Here is a 26,071-nt window from a genome sequence, read left to right as displayed (position 1 = left end):
TGATACTAACAAGATTAATAACAAACCCTAGCATGTCACTAAACATTAAAGATCAATTAGCCCTAACATGATACTAACATGTTATTAGGAAAGAAATAGGAAGCATCATAATAATATCAGAATTATTGGTTAACCCTAAACGTGAAACTAGGAAGCATAAAGACATCCTAACATGATACTAGGAATCAACAAAATAATCTAAGCATGATTTCTACATCAAAAGATCAATAAAGAAACTAAATTACTTATTTCGATGCCTCGTATATATTTCTAATAACAAAATACACACGTTAGTAACTTTAAAGAAAATAATAAATCAAACAATTAATTTAAATAATTGAAATAGGATTTGGGGCCAAACCTTCAGAAAGTATCAACCTTTCACGTCTAGGGCGAAGGCAACTTCGGACTTGGCTAGGTGTGTCTAGAACTAATGTATGAGGAATTTTGTGAGAGGGAAGGTTTAGAAAACGAATAGAGTGAAAGAAAGCTTCTAGCTTTTAAAGAGAGAATAGAGAGAGAGATGATGGTTGTGAATGATTAAAAATGGGGAGATACGACCCCTATTTATAGAAAAATAGCTCAAAAACGATAGAAAAGAGTTTGAGTCCCATTCGGAATAAAAGACATCATGTCGCCAATGACAGGAGTTAGCGCCAGAGGACAGGAGCAGTGCTAGGCAACAGGTATTAGCGCTAGACGACAAACCTGTCGTTTGGCACTGGGACAGTTGTTTTGCGGATTTTGTTTTTATCATATCTTTTGATCCAGAAGTTTGAATAAGTCATATAGTATGTCGTTGGAAAGCTCATGAAGTCTACTTTCAACCAAAATGTAATCAGATTAAAATATTTTTAGATAAAAAGATATGGCTGAAATAGTGGAAGGGTGTCAGTTTTGGATAGAGTTTCGTATTCCTTTCATATCTTTTTCATTGTAGCTCGGAATTAATATTATAATATATCATTGGAAAGATAAATTCAAGATCTATCAAACCATAAAAGATTTGGATAAAAATTATGAGGCACGAAAATAATATTGTACTGGGTTTGAACATCTTTAAATCCGAATAGAATTAGGATTTAAAAAAAAAAGGAAAGTTTTATTCAATTTCAAACTCTATGATCTTATCTTTTTAAAAAGGATAATTAAGATCTTTTAGAAACTTAGGGAAGATTCTAATTAATCCTAATAGTTTAGGAACAGGATTAAACCCTTGTACCCTCCACATGATCATTGGGTCGTAGGTAAAATCCGATTTGGGCCCAGTTTAGTATTTTGGCCATAACTTCCTCATTATTCATCGGAATTGGGCTTATAATATATCGTTGGAAAGTTCTTTTCATGCCCATCCAACTACACCATTATGTGACTCTTATCATTGACCAAACCAAATGGGACTATCTATTTTCATAAATAGAGTATAAGAAGAAATATTTTTTAAAACAGAAAGAGAGATACTTTAATAAAAACATCCATATCACTAGACTTTTCACACTTTCACTTCGTTTGATTATCAAATAACGTGAAAGGTACTCATCACTGGGTTTGGTTTTGGGGAGACACATTTGGATTTCTATAAAATTTGGGTGAGTTTAGAGAAAGCAAGTTTCGATAATAAAAGTCAAAGTAGTGATAGGTACGGAGAATGATTCAAAACGATCTGCGACCTAAATCATTCTTGTAACGCCAATACCTGCAAACTAGCGTTAGTTTTACAGATAACAGATTTAAGAAACACGTATATTGCACCGTCGAGCACACGCCTCTAGAGTAACCAATTTTGTTTGACGATCTTCCTCAAGCTAGGGGACATCGCTTGAAGACTGCTCCGCTTGTATGTAGTTGCTTTCAATTTCCGCTGCGATAGTCTTCCACATCTTAGGGAACACCATCAAAGATTTCTCTTCTTGTAGCGATCTTCTACTGCTTTGTGACCATCTTCCACATCCTAGGGAATATGATCGAAGATAACTCCGCTTGTAGCCATCTTTAGTTGTTTGTGACAACTCTCTACATCCTAGATAGGGAACGCCGTCTATCATTGCTGCTATATCTTGAGTTATTTTCTTGAGTCATGGTGACAACCTTCCAATAATAACAAATGTTGACGAATATCGCCTCATCACGAAGCGTTCTTCTCAAATCTAGGTGACAACCTCCACAATCTTAGCGAACGTTGTCAAAGACCTCTTATCTCGTGCTATCTTCTCAAATCTAGGTGACAACCTCCTCAATCTTAGAGAACGTTGTCGAAACCGCCCCATCTTGTGCCATCTTCTCAAATCTTGGTGACAACCTTCACAATCTTAGGGAACGTCGTCGAAGACCGGCCATTGATCGAGGGTGGAAGTAGGTCGTTGGTCTACTAACCCTAACCAAATTAGAAATTTATAATACCTAACCATACACTAAACTAGTTAGTGGCAAGCAAAGGGTCAAACCACGAAGACTAAGTGTATCAATTTGTGCAAGTTAGACTAGTAGGAATGGTTGTGAGATAGAGAGAGATTAAACCAAACACTATTAAGAGCAAATAACTTAAACTAGGGAAAGTGGAATCCAATCACATCAATGTATTAAACAACATCATGTAAATAGATGAAAATGACCTCGATTAGGAACATCAACACATTTAACTCACCCTCGCACAATTAAGCATGTTAATTATCCTACTAAACTAATTCACTCTCGTGCAACTAGCCTAGCAAAGGTATGGAAGAATTTAGGGCTCTCAACCAACTTACTCTCGCACAATTGATTGAAAGCACAATTAAGAGCATAGAATCGATTAACTAGAAAGATTCTAATCCATAAAAGCATCACCCCATACACAATAATCAAGAAACAATTTCATACTAATCACAATCAATCATTCACTTCATTAATATAACATTCATCCAATTCCTTAGAACAAGACCTAAGCTAACATAAAGAACAAAGACATGGAAAACAAAGTAAAATAAGAATAAAAACAAGGTTAAACAAACAAACTAATTAATCTACTCAAATCAACAAACAAAAGGCAAAAACTAAGAATTAAGCAAAGAAATAAAGATGAGAGAAAGTTAGAAAATGCTTTTTGAATAGATGAAAAGAAGTTCCACAAAGTTGCTTCTTCAACCTCTCAAAAAATCCATGGAAATCCAAGCTTTCTCTCTCTACAACTACTCCTAAACTAGAGAGAGAAAATCCTAATCTAACCCTAAGAGATAAAATAAAAGAGGCTAAACTATTCTAATCTATCTAAAATAAAATGTTGATTGAAAGTTAAGAGAGTATTGAACCCCAAAGGGGTATTTATAATACAAGTTAAAATAAAACGAAAATAAAAAGAAAACTAAATAAACTGATTACATAACAAAACTAAAATAAAGGAGAAAAATAAAATAAAAAAAAGGAAAACAAAAAGAATAGATTTAAACCCACGAAAAGCATTAGACCCCCAATTCCCCAAAATTCACTTCGTGGTTGCTATGATATTTTAACTTTATTTCGCATCATCAACCATCATCACCACCGCTCATCAATTTCAATTAGTATTATCATCATCAAGCATCATCACATCTCAGCCATCCGATTTTCATTAAAATCACGTGAAAAGCTCGTGATTAACCCACATTTGCGCGCCCGCACAGAAGTTGGGCACAGGGTCCCGCAAACTTAATGCCTTAACTCTGATTTTGGATTCCAATTGCGCGCTTTCTGACAGGGCTGCGCGGCCGCAAGTAGCTCTAGTCGCATTGGGGCTAAATTAGGCTATTTCGTATTGGGGGTTGCTTTGTATTGGAGGTTGCTGTTGTTTCGGTGATAAAGAACGGTGGCGCGGCTGGTGGTTTTGGATGGTTTGTGGATGCGGTGAATTGGTGGTTTAATTGGTGAGTGGTTTGGGTGTTGGGCGAATTGCGGGCTGCAATTGTTGTTGTTGTTCTGGTGGCTGACAGTGGTCTTAATTGGTGGTTGACGGAGGTAGATTGGAGGTGAGTTCGGGTGGTTGTTGTTGTTGCGTGAAGGTGAGAAGAGGAGAGGGAAATCAAGGGAGTGTGGTGGTGATTGCTGGCTGTTTTGCGTGAGGGAGCAGGGGTTGCTAGTGGTTGTTTGGTGTGTGGAAAGCAGTGGAGCAGGGGAGAATTGATGTAAGGAGGTGGAGTTGGTGGTTGCGATGGTTGTGGAGGCTGAGATTGGTGGTGGTTTGGTGGTGATTTGGTATTGTGAGTGATATTGATTTGCTGCTATTGTTGTTGGTGTTGTTGAGGAAAGCAGGGGAGTGGGAGATGGGGTTGAGTTATGGTGTAGGATAGGTGGTTGTGTGGTGAAGGATAAGAGGTGGGCAACTACGAATATAACTTTGAAACCCAGAACACCTACAACCAAAATCACGAGGGCATTACCACGAGATAAAAATAAAATAAGATAAAGATAAAATAAAATAAAATAACTTAAAAAAATAAAATCAAAAGAAATTAAATAAAAATAAAATAAAAAAACAAATATGAAAATAAAATAAAATAAGAAAATGAGAGAAACTAGGAATTATTAACTTAAAATACGAAAATAAACTAAAAACTATTAAAAACTACTAAAATACTTAAAATAAAGATAAAAGACGAGAATAAGCAAATAAAAGAAATAAAGAACAAAATGGGCTAAATTATTGTTAAATAAGCGGGAAAGCAACTCAATAAACACCCTAAAAGTGACATAAAAGTCACTTATCAGCCATCTCGTGCCATCTTCTCAAATCCATATGATAATTTCCACCATCTTAGCTAAAACTATCAAAAATTGCTTCATCTCAAATGGTTCTTCTCAAATCAAATAATAACCTCCCCAATCCTAGTGAAAGCTATCTAAGGTTGTTTCATCTCAAACCATCCTTCTCTAATCTTCAAATCTTAAAGCCTCCTATTGAAAGCTTCTTCATCTTGAATATTCAAATCTTCTTGTCTTTTCTTTTAGGAGTAAACGACCTTTCTAGCTTTGGGAAAAACCTTATCTTAAGATTCTTCTATCTTCAAATCTATCTCTGCAGAAATCTCCATCCTAGGAATCTTTTGTGATCACAATCAATTACTAATCAACTCGGTTTTCAAATTTGCTTATTTAATATGCAATCAGTAAATTGATCGTCATTAGGCCAATCATCAATCAAGAAAATAATCGGGCCGACTACAGATTAAAGTGTAATTTCAAAATTGTTCATTCGATATGATTGTCATCAGGCCGATCACTTATTGTGATTGTAATCAAGCTGACTATTAATCATATCAGTTTGCTTATAGGGGCTAACTGGCAGACTAAGGAACCCGAAATTACTACATGAGGTCCGCATAATTTGATATGGGGGCCATGTATCCTGTTGCCGCACCAGCGCGCGCCAAGGTATACTGTCACCATAATTTCACTTTTGTCGCTATGCGACAAAGACCAGCGCCAGACGACAATCTTGTCGTTTGGTTATAGAGTCACGTTTTTGAAATACAAAACCTTTCCTTCTCCATTTTCGCTGCTTCTGCTGTTCGTTGCTCGGTTTCACTCCAAACCTTCAACTTGGTCGCTTCTTTTCAACCAAATCCGCTCAAATATTTTGCAAATTAAATATCTTCATCTGTAATTTACCAATCCATGTAAGTTTTTCTCAAACTCCTCTTATCTTTGATGAATTTCATACAGTTATTATTCGCGATTTTTTCACAAAATCAGGGAACATTATTGTTGTCTTCCTCTTTGGAAGTGATAGCTTCCTATGCCTTGAAACTTTTTCAAAAACCAAGTCCAATTTAATTTCCGTAGAGATTTTTCATCTTGGGAAATTTGCGAGGTGCTTAATCAAAATCCGGATGTGCTCGATCAATCAGGGTGATCGTTAATCTAACAGCGATCAGGCCGACTCTAGTGGATTTGCTAAGCCATTTTTGTCCTTTTGCTTCAATATTTTTTACCTGCATTTATATTTTTTACTATAGGACTTTGATTATCTTTTCGTTTTTAGGATTGACCTAAGGCTTAGTGTTGCTTGACTCATTGCATATGACTTGTCATAACTCGACTCAAAGCGTTTTGACATACATGACTTGACATGACTCAAGGTGTAAACTTGAATTAATGTGCTTCATTTTGTGTGACTCGTGTGTGCAAAGTGTTGACTCATGACTTAATGTGTGACTCAAAAACGCAGAAAAACAAAAAATTCCGTCATTTTTGTGGAGGGTACCAACTTTCTCCCGAAAAAGAAAGACTCAAAAAAGGAAGAATTGAAGTTTTTGAAGGTCCATGTTGAATGAGCTTAATCAAGTATAGGCGTCGACTTTGTATCTCATAGTGTAAGGATTGTAACATCCTAAACTATCCTAGTTGACTCGATAGTGAAAGTATTTAGGTAACATAGGCACGGAGGCTAAGTACTTCATACTTAATGATGCAAAGATGAGTGATTTTGATATGACAAGGCGTACTTAAACGTTGTGTTAAGTCTTCATGACAAAAGGTTCCTAAGAGGTGGATTATTTGTCTATGTATCTGTGATGTGTGTGAAAGTGATACTAAAGTTAGGCTACAAAGGATAACTACATTGAAAAATTATTATTTCAAGAAGAGTCAAATGATGGTGACTCTTAGGATAGGTAAGCTAATAATGCAGGGATCAAGCCCCCAAGTCTAGATCTAAATGGATATGATGAGCATAACAGATCCCTTGATATGATCAATTATGATTGTAAATATGAATACATTTTTTTATTACGGCCGCACCTCGATGTGAGGTTGCCTACGTATCCATTAGGAATTAGGTCTAGCCGAATTTCGCACAAGTATGTGTATACCTCAAAGAGGTCTTTTAAGGGTAGTAACGTTGTACGGCTATAGGTTGAAGAAGAAGAGGATTAAAGCTCAAGACTCTAAATAAGCCGCTAAGGTGTGCAACCTTGTTTTTGAGATCTTTATATTTTTATGCTTGAGGTTTCCTCACCTTTTAATTCTCTTTCTTTTGTTTATTTTTTGCTCTTTGTTTTGTTTGCTTTTGAATTTTTTGATAAGTGTGGGCAATCTCAATCATGCGGTGTATCACACACTTTGCATTCATGTTTCTCAGGCACGGTACCAAGCACTCGATAAAAGACGCAATCCGAGACGTGTTCTTATCAAAGAAATGTTCATGTCAATGACATTGGAATACTTTCCCTTTTGTACACTTTTATTATTTTTTCTTTTTTGATTTTTTGTAAAATCTCTTAAGCTTTCGTATTTTGAATTTGCATAAGTTGCACACCATCCCATCCCAAGGTTTTGTAGATGTGGGTTGAAAAAATAAAGGTCTATCATTAGACGAGGCTCAAAGTGGTTTATCAAGAAATGATTGCATATTTGAAAGGTGATTCGACAAGCTACAAGAGGTGCCTTTGTTCATAAGTATACCTTGTGCTTAGTTCGACATAGAATTTTTTGTAATGCAATAATCACATTCAAGAAAAGAAATGCTCATTTTATTAAAAGTTAAAAAGGAAAAAAACCTGCAAATTAAGATCTAAGGAAAATGAAAGGTGTCTATGCTAGACTCATTGGGGAAAGGATGAATAAAAGAAATAGAAAAAAAGGTCACGAAATCTTGTCATTGAATCTCACCTCTTGTCTTATGCCTTATCATCACTCGCTTTTCTTGCTAGCTGGAGATATGGGAAGCTTGTTATTATCGATCAAATATTGGATGGCCTCTTTTAGCTTCCAACAACTCTTAGTAGTGTGACCCCTACCTTGAAGTTACTTGCAATGTGCATCTGGGTTCCAACTAGGCAATCTCTTCTCAGGTGCGGGATCTTTAATAGGTCCAATAGGAGTAATGAGTCCCTTGGCATGGAGTCGATCGAAGGCAGTATCATATCTCATCCGAATAGGAGTGAAATATTTCCTTAGTTGCTTTTTAGACCCTTGATTTTCCATGGCTAAGACTTCATTGACATCAAAGGTACTAATATTGTTACTAGAATGGACGTTTTTGGAAGAATAAGGATTGTCTTTCTTCTTCCCTTTCTAACCACTCTTGTTGCTATTGTTAATAGCTTTTTGCTTTGCAATGTCATCTTCGATTTCAATACCTAGGTCATAGACGACTTTGAAATTTTCATTTTATGTTGATATTTCAAATACTTCAAATACTTGTCTTGAAGGTTCTTGATGAACATCCTTACAGAGTCCTTTTTAGTAGGGACCTCGACCATATTGCCGGAAGTTTCCATCAACTTGTTAAATAAATAAGTAAACCCTTCATTTTCCTTTTGTTTAACATATCAAGTTGTCTATGGTCCGTTTCAACTTGAATGTTGCACTTATATCTATCAATGAAAGCGTTTATTATTCCATCCCAAGTAGAGGTCTTCTCTTTATCAAGTGAAAAGAACCAATGTTGACAAACAGTTTCTAGAGATAGTAAGAACAAAAACTGAAAAATATACATAATGAAAAATATTCCTAACAATTCCCTTAATGTTCATTATAGTTTTAAAAGCCATTGTCCGTTGGCTTAAACTTAGGGATGTCATTTGCATTGAACCTCTCCGGAAGAAGTTCCTTGACCACTAAGACCCCTAATGAACTAATTCCCTGGAACCTATAGTTATTGGATAGTTTGCTCAAGATTTCTTACATGAGCTCCATTTGTTGTTTCTTCATAGGGTCATTGATTTGAAGGGCCATATATAGCCTTCACCAATTCAGTTACGTTAGCCACATCCTTCCTAAGTTCATTGATTTCTTCTTGAGTTTCCATTATCTTCTTAGCTTTTCTTTTCCGACTAATTGGTTTGTCAAAAAGAAGTACTTGAACAAAGGTGTTTTCCTTAATTAATCTCCCTTTTCTCCTTAACCAAGTGCAGTGAAAAGGAAATTGGGGATATTTATTGTTAATTATTTGACTCAAACTCTATTCAACATTAAATAGATGAAAGGAGGTTGGAAGAATGAAAATTATGATATGGAGAAATCATGTAGAGAATGGAAAGATGATGTAGATGGGGATATATATAAGAATTTTGGAATAAAGTGGACCCCAACTCAAATGACGGAAAGGACGACTCATGCATGAACCTAAGACATGATCATGGTGTGAAAAGAGTATGTACAAAGTGTGTGAATACTTGTGAGTGTGATAGGCCGTCGTTGAGCCTACCAATGATAAAGTCCTATCTTGGTCTCACTAGCTAATAACAAGGGTATGAAAGCGTCGAACCCAAGAGAGGCATTGAATGAACCACCGAGATACTACCGTTTAAATAAGCTAAATGAAGTCGAAATTTGTTTGGTTTTATGTAACATGTACTAATTCAAATCGAGTAATACTAAGAGGTGACTAACAACATTTAGAGGATTCTAGGGCTCGGGATATACTACTCAAATTCGTCACAAATTACAAATAGCATGTAGCAAACAATGATAAATTAAGGGGATAATATAAGGGAAGTAATCTAAAGCACCCAACTACTCTCTCAAGCTAGATGGATTACTTTAATCATGAATACAACCTACTCTCGTGGTTACAAAGCATAAAACACGTATTAAAGCATAATCACGATGAAAAAAACATTCCCTTAACTAGAAATTCCTATTCTCATGGCATTTCATGTCCATTAAGCATAAGGGAGCTAACTCAAGTTCATCTCTCGATCCTTCGTTGAGAAAGCTTGGATAATAGTTCTAGCAATGGCCATATACGAGAACTAAGCAATTAAACCACTTAAGCTCAACTAATTAACACCCAAAAATTACGAAATTAACTTATGCAACAAGTAATTAGTGACTACATTGAGGGTTTTACCCAAACCTTAGAAAATTATACTATTCACAATCCGTGGAGATTAAAGCAATTAAGAATTTCAAGTAACTCATGAATAAGATTTAACTAAAGATTAAGCTAAATAATAATATAAGAATACAAGAATTATGCAAGATAATTAACAATCAAAGCAATTAAAATAGAAGAGAAGAGTGAGAAAAAGTTACTAGAGGCTTCAACTTGGATAACAATGGTGGAACATGTCTTCTACAATGATTAAGATTGAAATTTCCAATCTATTAATTAAAATCTAACTAATAATTTGAGAATATTTGTGTTTATACAATTACAAACTAAGAGAAAGCACTAAAAACTTGGATGTCGTACAAATGAGCTCAAGGGGTTATTTATAAAGACCCCCAATTAAAAAAGACGGAGAAAACAAGAGTCGGGCACGGCTACGGGTTGGCATGGACGTGCGTCCAAAATTTCACGGATGTGCCACCATGTGCACGACCGTGCACTTCCGAAAGAAGAGAGGTAATTGCTACTGATTCAGCCTGGAAATCTTGCACGGGCGTGCAAGCCTTGTTCTGCACAATCAGTCTCGAAACTGATTTAGGCTGGGCAAGCTGCACGGACGTGCAGGTCCTAAGAGTAGCAAGCAGCAGTTTCCGATTGTGTCGAAGCACTCCAGCACGGACGTGCAATACTTTGCTTGTCCGTGCAGACTCTTTAAGGCCCTTATCTTCACTTTTTCTTCGGTTTTGCTCCATTATCTCGGCTTCTAACCTCGGTTTATCATCCATATGCTTCAAATGGTCGTCTTTGTACCTAAAAAATAAAAAAAAAACACTAACAACCTGTGAAGCAAGGGATATACAAAAATTGAACTAAGATGGGATATACAAAAATTGAACTAAGATAGAGTAGAAGTGAACCAAAATGCCAATATATCAAGTAAACAAGGTTAAAAACCACTCTAAAATTATATCAAATAACAAGTTATCAGAGTGTAAGTGATATGTTCAAGACTCGTGTCAAGACAATGGGACTAGACTATGTGACTAGACTCAAACAAAGATTAAGTTAAGACTTCACGTATGTGCACTAAACAGAACAGGCTGTATTATTTTAGTCATTAATTTTGATATGTGACTTTGGATTGAACAAAACCAACACCAAATGGAAGATAAAACCCGGGGCTACAGAACCATAGGACATAAGACTCGTAACTCTTCCTAAAACTCTGGATATGACCAAAACAAGTTTATGTTTGTGTAGTATATGAGAATAAAAAACCGAGTTGACTCAAAGGAACTTTATATGACTCGATTTTAGACATATTTATTAGCAAAATTAATTAACTAATTAATTAAGCAAAGTCTTTTAGTCTTTGGTGAGTTTATTTAAGCATATTCATAATTACAAGTGAAACCAAATGGTCAGTTTAATCACATGTAAGTTTGAACAAGCAAGTAATGCACAAGTAGTCAAGTAGTCAAAACATGACGCAATGAGTTTGCAACCTAACAATGGCTCTAGTTCTCTAAAGTTCAGGATATGGGTTATTCAAAAAAGGGTCCATGGTTATGAGTCCGGATAAACCGCGCGGAAGCCTTACCTGTGGAAGGTGCGAGTGGATGGGACCCCGTGAGTTAAACTCGCTTCCATGGTTTGGTGAATTCAACAAACTTGGATGTACCTTCGTTGCCAGGAGCGTTCGATTGGGTAGATGGAGCGTGAATTACCCAAGGGTTATGGCCATATGTAGAACACATATGGGTTTTAGAAAAAAGGGAACAACTCAATTAGGAAGTAAAACCGAGTAAACAATACTAGAAAACTAGTTGAAACAAGAAGGTAGATTTCTGGCTCAAAATTGGAAGAATTCAGCGCGCGAAAATAGCATCTGTCGCCAAACGATGCCACTGTCGCCAGAGGACAAGTACTATCGCCGGGCAACAGTTCCATCGCTCGGTGCTGACGTTGTTTTCGCTGCGCTAATTCCTACATGCCTCGACAGCTTTCTGTTCTTGAATTTATCAGTTTTTGTCGTATCGTTATTTCGACTTTATTTGTGAAAGATATTTCCCTAATTTCCTACGTGTAAAAATCCTATGTTTTAGACGCATTATGGATAGTCTTTCCAATGCGAACCTTTTTATTCTTAGGCCAAAAATGTCAGTAAAAATTACGCACATGAAATACTTAGAACTTTTCGAGTCTCATCCATTCAATCTAATTCATTGCTAAAATAAATTTTAGAAATTAAAATAGAGATCCTCCCCAACGGAGTCGCCAAAAAACTGTAGGGAATATTTCAACAACCCCACACTAAAGACCCACTGTGATAATACACTTAAGCATGGTGGCGTCCAAAGGGAAGGAAGCTAGAGCAAAAGAGTCTCTAATAAGTTTTAGGAACTTGTAAAGCGTTAACAGTGTGAAGGTTATACCCCATAACGATCCAGGAGATCATTAACTCCAATAGGTCTGGAACCATGACTGGAGGTTCGGGTATGAAGGTACAAATCAAACCTAAAAGAGATTGAACTTGCCTTAAAAAATGCCTCTACTTTATTCTTCTCGTATTCATGTGCGCTTTCTGACTAACATGCAATCAATAGGTTAACCCTAAACCTGTTTATCTATGTTGGTTGAATATTATTAATGCACAAACAAATCTATCATTGGCAATCACTTGAATTATAACCATATCATCCTAAACAAGATCTTAATTATCTTATTAAGCGTTATTACAAGTACAAAGTTCCCTTTAAACATGTAAAAAAGGCGTGATTAAGCAATAACAATAATAATATATCAAGCAACATTATAATAATAATAATAATAATGATGATGATCATGTCGATTATCATAACAACCATGTTAACAATAAAGCATAATATTAATAGCAAGATCATAGGCATGATACTAACAAGATTAATAACAAACCCTAGCATGTCACTAAACATTAAATATCAATTAGCCTTAACATGATACTAATATGATATTACAAGAGAAATAAGAATCATCATAATAATATCAGAAGTATTAGTTAACCCTAAACATGATATTAGGAAGCATAAAGACATCCTAACATGATACTAGTAATCTAAGCATGATTTTTACATCAACAGATCAATAAAGCAATTAAATTAAGTACTTCGATTCCTCGTATGTCTTTCTAATAAAAATATAAACACGTTATGAACTTCAAGGAAAATAATAAATCAAATAATTAATTTAAATAATTGAAATAGGATTTGGGACCAAACCCTCAGAAAGTATCAACCTTTCACGTCTAGGGCGAAGACAACTTTGAACTTAGCTAGGTGTGTATAGAAGTAATGTATGAGGAATTTTGTAAGAGGGAAGCTTTAGAAAGAGAATAGAGAAAAAGAAAGCTTAAACCTTTTAGAGAGAGAATAGAGAGAGAGATGATGGTTGTGAATGATTAAAAACGGGGAGATACGACCCCTATTTATAGAAAAAATAGCTCGGAAATGATAGAAAAGAATTTAAGGCCCATTTGGAATAAAAGACATCCTATCGCCAATGACAGGAGTTAGCCTCAGAGGACAGGAGCAGTGCCAGGCGACAGGTATTAGCTCTAGACGACAGACCTATCGTTTGGCACTGGGACATCAATTTTGCCAATTTTGTTTTTATCATATCTTTTGATTCTGAAGTCTGAATAAGTCATGTAGTGTGTCGTTCGAAAGCTCATAAAGTCTACTTTCAACCCAATGGTAATCAAATTAAAAAAAAAAATTAGATAAAAAGATATGGCTGAAATAGTGGAAGGAGGGTGATCTTATTGTAGGGGTTCCTTCCTTAGATTCCCATGGCCATTTAAAAGCCTAGTACTTTACACTTGTTTGGGGGACCTTGAATTCCTGACTGTTTGGACGACCTTGAATTAGAATTGATTCTATCATCATGCTTTTTTGTACGAAATAAGCTGGAGTCGCCAATGAATTTGAGAAAACCCATAAACCTTGTTCATGCCTTTATCCCATGTGGATATCATGGGATATTTAGCACAAATCATAAGTTTACCCATGCCCAAATTGGACTACATAAACAAGAAATGATTTCCGGAGAGAGGGTACTAAAATAACATTCCCTTTAAAGGAGAATCGATATTCTATCCCTAGTGCGGCCTCTACTAGCTCTTCTTTTTTACAATTTCATCACCAAACAATATATGCAACGTGATACCTAAAACTAAGTTAGTTAATTTTATTTACAAGCATTAATACCGTAGGAATTACATTGGAAATTCGTTATTCTTTATTTATTTCAAATTCGTGAAAGGAGAAAACGTAATCAAGATTCGCCTTAGCTTAGGTGATCAATCAATCAATTAATTATTCAATTCTAATCTTATTTAACATAAGATGCTATGTGGAATCGATTAATTAAATATCCTTTTAAAGTGGTCAAACAACACTATTTTGTTGATTAAAGTTCTTTTAAACAAGAAAAGTAAATGTGATTTATCTAAGTGCTGGGGAATTTACCACATCTCTTTGCTAGATCTCTGTTTAGAACACTTATGGACTCCTTCTTGTTCAGTAACCTCCACCGTAGAAAAAAATTTCAAAATGGGTTAGTGTTTTAGACAAGAGGGTTTGGTAGCACAAGTTCACAAGAGTTTTTGCAAGGATTTTAGTTAATTTTTGTGTGTTTAAGCCTCGTAATAAGCCCCTACATATAGGGAATGAGTGCAATTAGGGTTTTAAGAATTCTGCTGCAGCAGGTGTTGCGCGCATCTGGATGAGTTGCGCGCAGCATCCCAGCGTAATTTATTTAGTTGCGCTGTTATGGGCAGCATAACTGAATGTCAACAGCGCAACTGAATGTCTTGCGCGCGGTTTGATGGTAAGATTCGATTCTATATTTTATAAAATTCTAAATCTTCTGCGAGCGCATCTCTAGAAGTTGCGCTGGGTGTTGCGCGCAACTGAATTAGTTGTGCACGCCAGACCAGTGCTACTCATTGAGATGCGCCTGGATTTTTCTGCGGCAGCTTTAATTTTAACCTAGGCGCCTCTAAATCTTTCATCATTGGATTTTTCTGCGGGTTAACAAATCATCCATAAGCAATCTTCACTTCGATCCAACACGAAGATGTTTTTATTTATCGTCATTGCATTTCCTGTCGGGACGAGAGGCCAAAAGTAGATGACTACAGTTAGCCCCCACTTTGATCGAGTCTAGGATAGACGAGGATCAAAGTAGCCAAGGAAATAAATCCGAGACTTATTCTGCAAAGTTTTCAAAGAATAGAGAATCTTTCAGAAATGTTAAGGATGTCGAAACGATCCCTGATTCGCTAAGCGTTTGAAACAAGTAGCTAATAAGGATAGAAAAAGAATTTTCTAGGTCTTAACGCGCTAAAGAATCTAGATTAATCCTTTTCAATTGTAGAACACTTTTATAAGTGAAAGCGTTCTGGGTGATGTCATGTCATGAGAAGAGAATGGTTTATAAAGGATTAAAAAGGGGATGATGTCCTCCTAATCATGTCATCTTTGGTCTAAAGTCCCTCGATATGTCATTGAAAATTTAGTCTAATTTTAACAATTTAAGAAGATGATAAAAAGAATGTTTTGGCTTTCGTAGCCTTTAGGCTTTCGCAGCCTAAACATTTCGGCTTTCGCAACCGGAATAGAGTTCTTGACAATTCTCTTGTCAAAAGGCAATACTCAATGTCCACAAGATGAAAATACATGTCTTAGGGCTGGAGGCATATATCCAAATCTAGTGAGAGAGAAGAAAATCGGCAACTCTCTAGGCAGTTTTGTCCACAAGATGAGTACACGTGTCTCAGGACTGTGGGCACGTGACTACATAGGTGCGACATTCTCTCGTCGCTCTTTATACAGGGGGTGGCCGACACCCTAACTGCCTGGTAAGCTAGTAAGCGCACTAACTACCGTATTTGCTTTCAATTAAGAAATATTTGTTCCTGAATGGTTCGGCGTGCCTTTCGACTCATGAGCTAACGACTAAAGAAAAGTAATTCTCTACCTTTTAGTTCTGAGAGGTAGATCTCCCAAAGCCGGGGAAGAAGTGAAATTTTACGCAACACCTACGCCATACATTTTTACATTGTATGACACGTCTTACATTTATACGCTGCATGATGACGCCTTCCATTTTACTGTGGACGTGAAAAAAGAAGAAAAGTCGGTCATTTACAACGTCAGTACAGTAAAATGACAAACCTATATATGGGAGCTTTTACGTAAATCACCACCACGGAACGTCATAAGATACTTTTACGAAAAACGTTCAAAACGTATGCTTAGGGAAGGCACAAAGCACGGTGTGCATGCAAAATGATGCAAAAAAAAAACTATCAAAGAACAAAACAAACTAAAAAATGCAAAGCAAATTAAAAATATTTTGATAATTTGCGCGCCATTACGTCTAATAGCGAGCAAAAAAACCGTTGGAAAATAATCAAACAGATCAAAATATTGATACCGATCATTTTAGTGACCAATATCCGCGTGCAACTCACTGGGTTGCGCTGGCCAAGCGCACGCATCATTCTGAGTTGCGCAGGTCTGTGACGCGCAACTGTTTCATTTGTGCGCGACATTTAAGTCAAAAAGAAATCGTTAAGCGCAATTTTCATATTACTCTCTTCTTCTTCTTCTTCTTCTTCCTTCGCCATTTTCGTTCCTTTCTCTCTCTAAAAAACTTGGTTTTTTGCGATTTTCGAAGCCAAAGGAAGCAGATCTCACCCTTAATTCACATTTTGCATAATCAGATGTAATTTTTTTTTGTTTAAATTTGTTCGTTTTTGACGGAATTTGGGTGTTTTTCGAATCATTAAACCCCAATTTTCGAATTTGGGGTTTTTTTTTTATTAAGACTATTATTCTTGAAATTGTTTGTTCCATGTTATTATGCTATGTTTAAGGAGTGTTTTGAAACAAATTTTATGAAAAATGGTTAATTATTGAACCTTGTATGAGCATTTCTTCGTTTGAGTACGATTTTTGCACTTTTCTTTGAATCTGGTTTGTTTCTTTTTGTTTTGCTTTCTCATTTTCGCTATACTTGTTGATTGTGAAGTAATTATAGTATTATAACTTATTATATGTTCATAAACAATGACTAGAGGAAAGGAATGGTGTCCTTCGAACAAGTTTACTATTCCGTTAGTGCGTACAGAATTATTAGAAAGCTAATATATTCATTAAGGTCAAGTGATCGGAATGCCTAGGTGGAGGCCGCTTCCAATCAGTAATATTAATGCATAATTAATATTACAGCTTAATCTTGACTGACCCCTTCGGGTCACACCATTAGCAGTAAACGAACCGACTCAACAAATTAATTCGGAAGAAATTAATTCGTCACCCGAGTATTAAATATTTAGACGTCGAAAATTCAAGCTTAGAGCGTCGAAACTTGGCGTCGGTAGTTGACTCAAAAATAGTAAATGATGAGACGCGCAAAATAATAATAAATTGACCATATTCGCAAAATACCCCTAGCATTGGAGTGCCCCGAGCATTCGAGTGCTAGGGGCAAAAATGTCCTAGCATAGGTGGCTAGCAAGCGCAACAAGCCGAGCCATGCATGGCCAGTTGGTGCGTGCTAGCGCACCGTAGCTTGCAGCATGCTAGCAGCCGCAAGCAACGCATGGTAGCAGCAGCTAGCAGCGCACGCATGGGCCAGCAGCCCGCACTTGTGTGTGTGGCTTTCTAACTATAGCAGCAGCTTGCAACATCAAGTGCGGGGCGTGGCTCTCAGCTGGGCTACGGCTGGGCCATAGGGTCGAGTACTAGGGGAAGCAAGTGGGGTGAGGGACATGTGGCACAAGGAGAGTATTGAGTAGGGAGAAAGTATGGTCCCCTACTCTCCATGTGGTCCTCACCACCCTTTACATATGATAGTGCCACTTGTAGATTTATGATTAGTTTGCTTATTTATTTTAATTTAGCTTTAAAATAAATTGTGGAATTTCATGACTCCCACATTGATGGGATAGAAATTCTCACTCTTCCTCTTGCCTATAAATACCCATCTTGGGTTTATGGGAAGAGTGCTTGAGAAGGAGTTCAATAGAGAGTTCAATAAAGCTCGCTAACCTTGACGTAACGGACAGAAAATTCGCTAGTAGTTTTTGCGGGTGGATTTCTGAGGAGGCTTGCATATTTTCGGAACTTAAAACTCTCAAGTAAGAACCTGACTTTGAGGGCGAAGCACGCTTCAAAGGTAAATTCCGATTTTATCCTTTTATGTTTATTTGTTATGCTCTATGGTTTTATTAATTGCGAGTGGTTCTTTGGGTCGGGGTTGTTTCCGCGGTGAGTCGGACTCACCAAACCCCAACAGCGGTATCAGAGCCTTGCTCGTTTATTTTAAAAATCATAATATTTTTTAAGGTGTTTTTATGGCTTAATTTTTTTGGTTTTGAGTTGCTAATTAGATTAGTAGCTCGTTTTATATATTTTAACCTCGTATTAAAGCTATCATCAGCCCTGAACCCAGATTTTGACCCAAAAATAGTGAATTTTGGTTGGAAAAGACGTTCTGGAAATGGTTTTACCCTTAAGGGCTCGGTTTTTAGCCAAAAACAACTAGAAATGCACTTTTCGAGGGATTTTTCGTTTTGACGAAAAATTTTAAGTCTTTCTAACCTTGAAAATTAATTGCATATTTATGGTGGTTATGTAATGGGTTCAATACATATTTTATATGCAATTTTAAACCTCTTTAGGCATGATTACTTGGTGATAATTTGTGCTTGAAAGTTTGGTTTTATTTTTCATAATTGCAAACTAATTGCATTAAGTGTGAAATTGTTGTTCTTTGAGGCTTCCAAGTACTAAAGATTCAATCTTTAATTATGTTAAGTGATTGAAACTTTAAGTTACTAAATTCCATGAATTTTTGTTAAACTTTGTTGATTTAATCATTTTTTAGTTGATTGGAATCATAAAGTTTGAAACTTTGTGATAGAAAATTGTTTAGCTTCATATTGCAAGGATTCACAAGTATTAAGGATGGAATTTATTTGAACTTATGTTCATTTTTCCACCTCCCTCTTATTTTGTCAAAAACTCAAGATTAATTTAAATTAATTAAATTAATAGTGAGTAATTGCTCTCTTATTTTTGTTGCACCAAGTTAAACCAATTTAATTAAAGAATTGTTCTTGGGAATTATTTTGGTTAGATGCACTCTGAATTTTTTTTTTTTAAGTTAGTCTTGTTTAAATTTTTCATTTTGCTCAATAAATTAGTTCTAAAATTAATTTAGAATTAATTATAATGTCACGTAAAATTTTGGATCAAAATCCCGAGGCTATGGTACGCAAATCAAGGCACAAACACCCTTGGCTAGCCGGGCTGCATAGTAGCCCGCATGTGGCTGCCAAGGGGCTGCCTTGAGGATGCGTGCAGCCAAGCCGTAACTAGGTGCGCACGGCCTCATAGCAGCAGCATCACAGCAGCAGCACGCTGCCTTGATGGTGCGTGCGTGCGTGCTGTGGTGCGTGGTGTATGGGGCTGCTATGGTGCGTGGTGCAGGAGCATGGTGTGCTTGGGCTTGGTGCATGCGTCGTGTAAAAGGGAATATGCGTAGACGTTGCTTGCGAAGCAATGTAGTGCAATGAGTTCGTACAACAATACAAGAGCCACGTTATTGATGTGTGAAAGTTTGCTGATGTGGGTGGTGTAACGCTTAGCGACATCGGGCCCACTCCCACGTTCATTGAGCATCAAACGATTGTGCGGAATGTGAGAACTCCATGACTTCGTGCTAGGCACTTAGACATTTTGGACTACGTATTTTTGCTTAAATTGTCGTTTTAATTATTTTAATAAATTTTAGAGGCTAGGCCTCGGGTTTTGAGTGGCATTGGCAAAATTTATTTTGACAAATTTTTAGTTTTACCGACTTAATTAATTGGATTAATTGAGTTGGATGCGGAATTTAGTGGGAGCTTCAAATATTAATTGCGCTTATTTGCATAACCGGTTAGAACAACTTTAACTAGTTTTAATTAGGCGTGTTAATTGGGTTCACCACCTAGATTAGTTACTAGTTCCCGCGTGTTTATGCATTGTTACTTGTTTATTGTTGTAAAATACACGGGGCATTCACAAGTAGTGAATGGATGAATGGAATGTATATTCTCTCACAAGTTTTATGAAATGGCAACTAGTGGGGCTCGATTAGGATAGAAAATACGGAATGCGATCCGTGATGTATTTTTGTAAAACTAAATACGGTCTACGTATCGTTGAGTAGTTTTGTACCTTAATATTTAGATTAGTCCTAATCGTAGATGCTAGTAGTTGCATTTAATTATGGTCAAGTCTTGAAGATGGAGGTTCTTGGAAGACGAAGCCATGAAGTTGCAAATGAAGACCTTTGGGAGATTTGAAGATCTCAAGGGGTCATGCTAGTTGCCAAATACATCTCTATTTATGTGTTTCGATAAATATATATGTATATGAATTATATGTTAAGATTCATGTTTAGGATTCCGAATGTTGTGATGATTAATTAAGTTCACTTAAATCAACCAACATAGAAACCCTAGTTCCCTAAATATTGAGTAAAATTTTCCATTCCAAAATAATCGAACGAGGGTAGTGGTGGGCTACGCCAAAACGAGGCATCACTACCTCTCCAAGGAATGTAAGGCATACCGAGTATGCAAGTTGGTTTTGGTTGTACTCAACGATTTGAGTGATAGATTCCTAACATGTCGTGGCAAAGTGGATACATTGTTGATAGAGCATTAGATGCGACGATTTATTCAACCAAGAGTGGCTTTGAGTCATTAGCAAAGCGTTGCTTACCTTAGGAGATTGATTGTTAAGACAAGCCAAACCACGCTTAACCACTCTTTGTTTATTTGGATATTGGAATCGATTTATTCTCGCCAAATAGGGACAATTTTAATGCGTGGATAAGACGTTTAATAAGATTGAATATTTGCATGAATACCTTTCAATTTTCAAACTTATTATGTTATTTACTTGATAAATGGTTATACTTTGCACTTATATTTGTAGAATTCCAAATCAAACTGTATTGCTTTCCATGATTGGTAAAGGAAATCTTTGAGAATGGTTCTTAAAGAAAAGTAAAGCATTTCTAAGATACAATTCTCATAAATGAATTTTTTTAAAAAGTGCAAAAGGGCAGTTGGATATCATGTATTCAAAATTCAAGGCAGTTTTGATAAAACATGAAGTATTGAGTTGCAAACTCAATATTGACAACGAACATATCTTTTCGCTTAATACATAGATGAGTAGGACTCATTGTTGTAGTAATTCAAGCATGAATTAAAGGAAAAGATGGAACTTTGTTTTACGGCGCATTATGCCGAACAAAGTATAAAAGTCAAAGACTCTTAAAGAAATGGTTCTTAAAAGATTATGAGATAGAGTATGATACGAAATATAGGAAACGAGGAACGAAGAAAAGGAATAAGATTCCATTTCAACCCATCGACATCTTTAGCAATGTCACATCGACAAGAACGTACTCAATGCTCTATTAGATAGGCTCTTGAAAGTTGATCGTTCGGAATCATTCTAAGACAAGCAAGTCTTACTTGTTGAAACCGACAAAGTAATAAGCTATTGTTCTTGGTATAGACAATTGAATCCGAAAGCTAAAGAGGATTTGAAAGAATATGGTTATATTCATCAAATGTGAACAAACTTGACCTTGAATAGTTCAAGAGTTTAGTGAAGTACAGAATCGACTTGGCAAGATATCAAAACGTCTTGATTAGATCGAGCGATGTTTGCTTGAGCCAAGCGTGACCATCACAAAGTTATGAAGTTGAAATTTTCATAAATAATTCCACAAAGAACATAGTGTCTTCACGGAGACCTGGATGCCATTTAAAAATGACTCGAACAATGATGGATCACATCCCTTCCTATAAAGTTCTTAAGATTTGCACAAAGGACTAATGTTACACTAAACAAAATGTCGAAAGCTAAGAATGTACGCCATATTCAGTTATGGATAGAATTATCTTCTAAATGTCTTTTCAAATATATGTCTAAAACTCTTAGCCACAGTAGGAGTTCATTGGCTCAGTGGGAGCTAAGTGACTCAGTGGGATCTCACCATCTTAGCAAGAGCTAGGTGGTTGAGTGGGAGCTTAATGGCTCATTAAAGGCTAAGATAGCTCAAGTGGGAGCTAATTGTTTGTTTCATCATTACGAACGTTTACCCAAAGACAATATATATGTCTCTTTGTAAGCATTGAAGTGAGACCATGGGCATTACCTCCAAAACCTAATTGAGAACATAGTGTTTGTTTCTCTAAGTGGTGTCTTTTTGGAAAGTAACACGTTTCCAAAGAGACAAGTGGAAGGAAAATGACCTCGATGACCATCGAGCTTAGCAACAAACTAGAATTGAGAATCTCGGAAGACCTTAAAAGGGCTTCGTGAGAATGCTTGATCAAGAATACTCAAAAGGACTTTACAAGTGCCTTAAAAGAGAATTCATTACTCACAAAACATCAGAAATGTTGGAGTAAGATCAACATAATAAAAGGGCTTTGGAAGCGCCTTGAAACTCAGTGGTTGATGCAATTGCCGCGTATAGGTATAGAATTCACCAAAGGCTAGGATTGAATCCTATAAATTTCTATTAAGTTAGAAATAAAACTAAGACTTACAAGCATACTATTTACTATTAGATAGTAAAGGAATAATGTCTTGTAAGATAGCTACGTCAAATCCAAATTCCGAATATTGGTTAGAGGCTATAAAAATCCGAAACAGACACCATGTTTAAAAATCATGTTTGAAACTTGATTAATTTGCATAAAGGGTGAAAGACCCATCGACTGCAAATATGTTTTCAAGGAGAAAACTAACAAATGTGGAAATGTATATGCATACTGATGAGTGACATTTATGTCACTCATAGGGAGTAGTATTAGAGTAATTTTCTTGTTTATTTTATCTTATTTTCCCTTTATTTCTCTTGTTTTCTGTTTAATAACATTTCTTGTTTATTTGGTAATTTTGTCGTGTTTTAGTTCTCTTCGTAGTTTTTATTAGAATTAGTTTATTTTCGTATTTTATTTGCTTTCGTTTTATTTTATTTCGTTCCTTTCCTTTGTTACTTTCATAGTTTTACTTAGTTTTAAGTTTATTTTATTTACTTGTATAGTTTTATGTCTTTATTAGTTTTAGTTTTATTTCTCTTATTTCTATTTTTACTTTTATTTATTTTTATTAGTTTAGTGTTACTTCTCTTTTTTCTATTTTATTTTATTTATTTCCTTTTTATTTATTTTATTTTATTTGTCTCGGTTTCACACTTTTATCCTCTGGTTTGTTTGTGTGTAGGCTCGAGTTCAAGGTCCAAGTCAAGGCTTTTCAATTGCTGCCCAAAATCAGCCTACTGCCTCCTTCCACCACACAGCCACTCACCAGCAATATAACATTCTCCAGCCAGCAACAACCTCACGCCTGACCACCATCCACATCAATTCACAAACCACCAAAACCCCCACCAATTACTACCTAGCAGCCGCAACAGCGCACATCAACATCCACTTATCGCAACCATTCAACACCTAGAACCTCCCCTGTTCCACCGTCCAACCAACACCCATTTCAACCACCACCAGCCACGAAAACCCACAGATCTACCAAGCATCACAGCCACCACTACCCCATGTTCTCACACCAACGCGCAACCCCACAACCACCAGCAACAACAACTGCACCACAACAGCCCCTCACCAATACCCCGTAACAGCCACCATCAAAATCCCCTGCTCCTTCGCCACCACAATCAACCACAGCAGCCACCAATCACCCCCGTAACAATCACCTACTCACCTGGGAACAGCCACCACCATCTCCAATTAACCCAATCACAAACCCATAATCAACCACCCATTACCAAAAGTCACAGCCGCACCACCATTCTCACGCACCTAAACCGCCATCAACCACCTGCACCACCGTCAACAACCTGCAACAACCTGCCAATAGTCATCCAATCACCAATTTGCACGAGCAAAATACAATTCCAATTAGGTTCGAGCAAACCGTTGAGAGTTCGGTCAAAGTACGAGTCTAAAACTTTTAAAGTTCTGTAAATTGAAGAGGTGTGGTCGAACACATCCATGGTTTGACCGAACCAACCCTGTAGTTCGGCCGCACCAACCCGTGGTTCGACCAAACCATGTCACGAGTTTCGCGCGTGACTCTTAATGAAGATAGAACGATTTTTATATGATGCTTGATGATAAACAAGGAGGATGAGCGGCAGTGGCGGAGCCACGGTGGGTTCAAGTGGGTTCATTGAACCCACTGATTTTTTGAAAAAAATTAAAAACTTTTTTTTTTAAAAAAAAAAAAAAATCAAAATAGGTTTAAATAGAATATTTGTGTATTATATGGCAACAAGTAAAGTTGTAGCCCAGTGGTTATTTTTACCTCTCATCATACAATGATACAAGAGTTTGTGGGTTCAGGGTTCGAAACCCATAACTCACACTTTTATTTTTTCATTTTGTTTCCTTTCATCCTGCTTCCCCTAATCCCCTGCTTCCAGCTTTCCTCTTCCTCATTCCCCCAAATTGCAAAACCCTAACTTCTTCCTCCTTCTCTTAATCTCTTCCCGTTCTTCCTCCTTGGCTCCTTCTCTTCCCGTTCTTCCTCCTTGGCTCCTTCTCTTCCCGGCGCACGGGCGCAGCACCGCAGAAGTCCGCAGCAGCCACTCAGGCACTCAGCCAGCACCGCAGCACGGCAGGTCGGCAGTAGGCCAGTAGTCACTAGTCAGCCCACTTTGCCGGTTTCCTTTAAGGCTTTAATTGTATGTCGTCTTCTATCTAGTTCTATCTGGCCTTCTGGGTTAATAATATATAAAGTTTTTGGTTTCATGATTTTTGTAGATAATTACGTGAATACGTGGTGTTTGAATGTGTGAATGTGTGATGAACTTTAGCTATCAATTTTGGGTTTTTGGGTGACTACTGTCTATTGAAAAAATGGTTGAAATTGGGGTCTTGGGGAAGGAAGTATCTGATTTTCATTTACTGATTTAGGGTTTGTAGATTGTAGAAGTAGTTCATTTGTTGAATTGTTGTCTGTTGACTTGAATTAGTGTAATTTGTATAGCCTGTACTTGAATTGTTGTTTGTTGAATACTTGAATTGTTGCTTGTTGAAGTGTTGAATGTTGATTGTTGGTTGAAGTGTTGATTGTCTATTGTTTTAGAGTGTTTATCAATGATTCAATGGAGGTTGTTTTAGAATGTACTACATTGTTCTCATGTTCTGTAATTAGTGTAATCTGTACATTGTTCTTGACTTCTTATCATGGGTTATCATCGATTTATTGCAGAAGTCGATTAGAAGGGGATAATCAGTGCTCGGTGCTCCACTGCTCCGTCATCCACTCATCCATATTTCGTGGCTCTGTAGGTGAATAACTGAATTTTTACTTCTTAATTTCATATATTTTACATACTATTTGTTTTGATCTTGAATGAATGAATTCTTGATAATAAATTATGATGTATTGATTTTTATTATCTAAAAAAAAATCTGAAAAAAATTGTATGCAATTGCAAAGATATTCTTCTTCTTAGTTTGCTGTATTGCTGTATGCCTCTATTGCCGTATTGCCGTATGCAAAGATATTCTTCTTCTTGAATCTTGATAAATTATGATGTATTGATTTTTATTATCTAAAAAAAAAATCTGAAAAAATAATTTTATAGTGATTGTGTGAACTTCTGTATTGCAGTATTGCCGTATTGGTGAGTGGTTTGCTTATTGATATTTTTTGGTTTATTTCTTTCTCGTATCCATTCTTTCCAGTTTCCAGTTAGCCTATTGTTGTTGTATTGTTGCATGTTGCTGTTAATTGGCGAGTGGTTTGCCGTATTGTTGCTGTTAGCCACTTAGCCTATCATTGAAACTGGTGAAATTCGTTGAGTTACTTTTGGTCTTTACATAATTGTATGCAAATATGAAATTCGTATAATTGTATTCAAATATGCAATTCGTACATAATTGTATGCAAATATGCAATTCATTCAATTGTAAATTATGATTCTGAACTTTCGAAATTTCGAACCCCCTATTTGGAAATCCTGGAGACGCCACTGATGAGCGGTGACGATTTGATGATGATGGTTGATGAACAGTGGTGATGGTGAGGTTCTTCAATTGAGTTCAAAGCTGCTAAGGAAAGTCGAGGAACGACTGGTTGTTTTGATGGGAATTGATTTCGTTTTTATTATTTTTCTTTTCTTTTTATTTTT

The 26,071-nt window shown here is 36.5% G+C and overlaps 1 long non-coding RNA gene across 1 annotated transcript; it reads left to right on the top strand.

Moving 5' to 3' along the window:
- The first annotated feature begins 24,265 nt into the window (after window positions 1-24,265).
- Window positions 24,266-25,226, top strand: LOC110684557. The gene is made up of 2 exons (XR_002503771.1): window positions 24,266-24,616; window positions 25,147-25,226. It is a non-coding gene; the product is annotated as an uncharacterized LOC110684557 (long non-coding RNA).
- The last annotated feature ends 845 nt before the right edge of the window (window positions 25,227-26,071 follow it).

This window comes from Chenopodium quinoa, unplaced genomic scaffold, assembly GCF_001683475.1.
Source record: "Chenopodium quinoa cultivar QQ74 unplaced genomic scaffold, ASM168347v1, whole genome shotgun sequence".
In the NCBI taxonomy this organism is placed as follows: Eukaryota; Viridiplantae; Streptophyta; class Magnoliopsida; order Caryophyllales; family Amaranthaceae; genus Chenopodium; species Chenopodium quinoa.
Note: the sequence above shows the minus strand (reverse complement) of the source record. Positions and strands in the feature narration are given on the sequence as shown.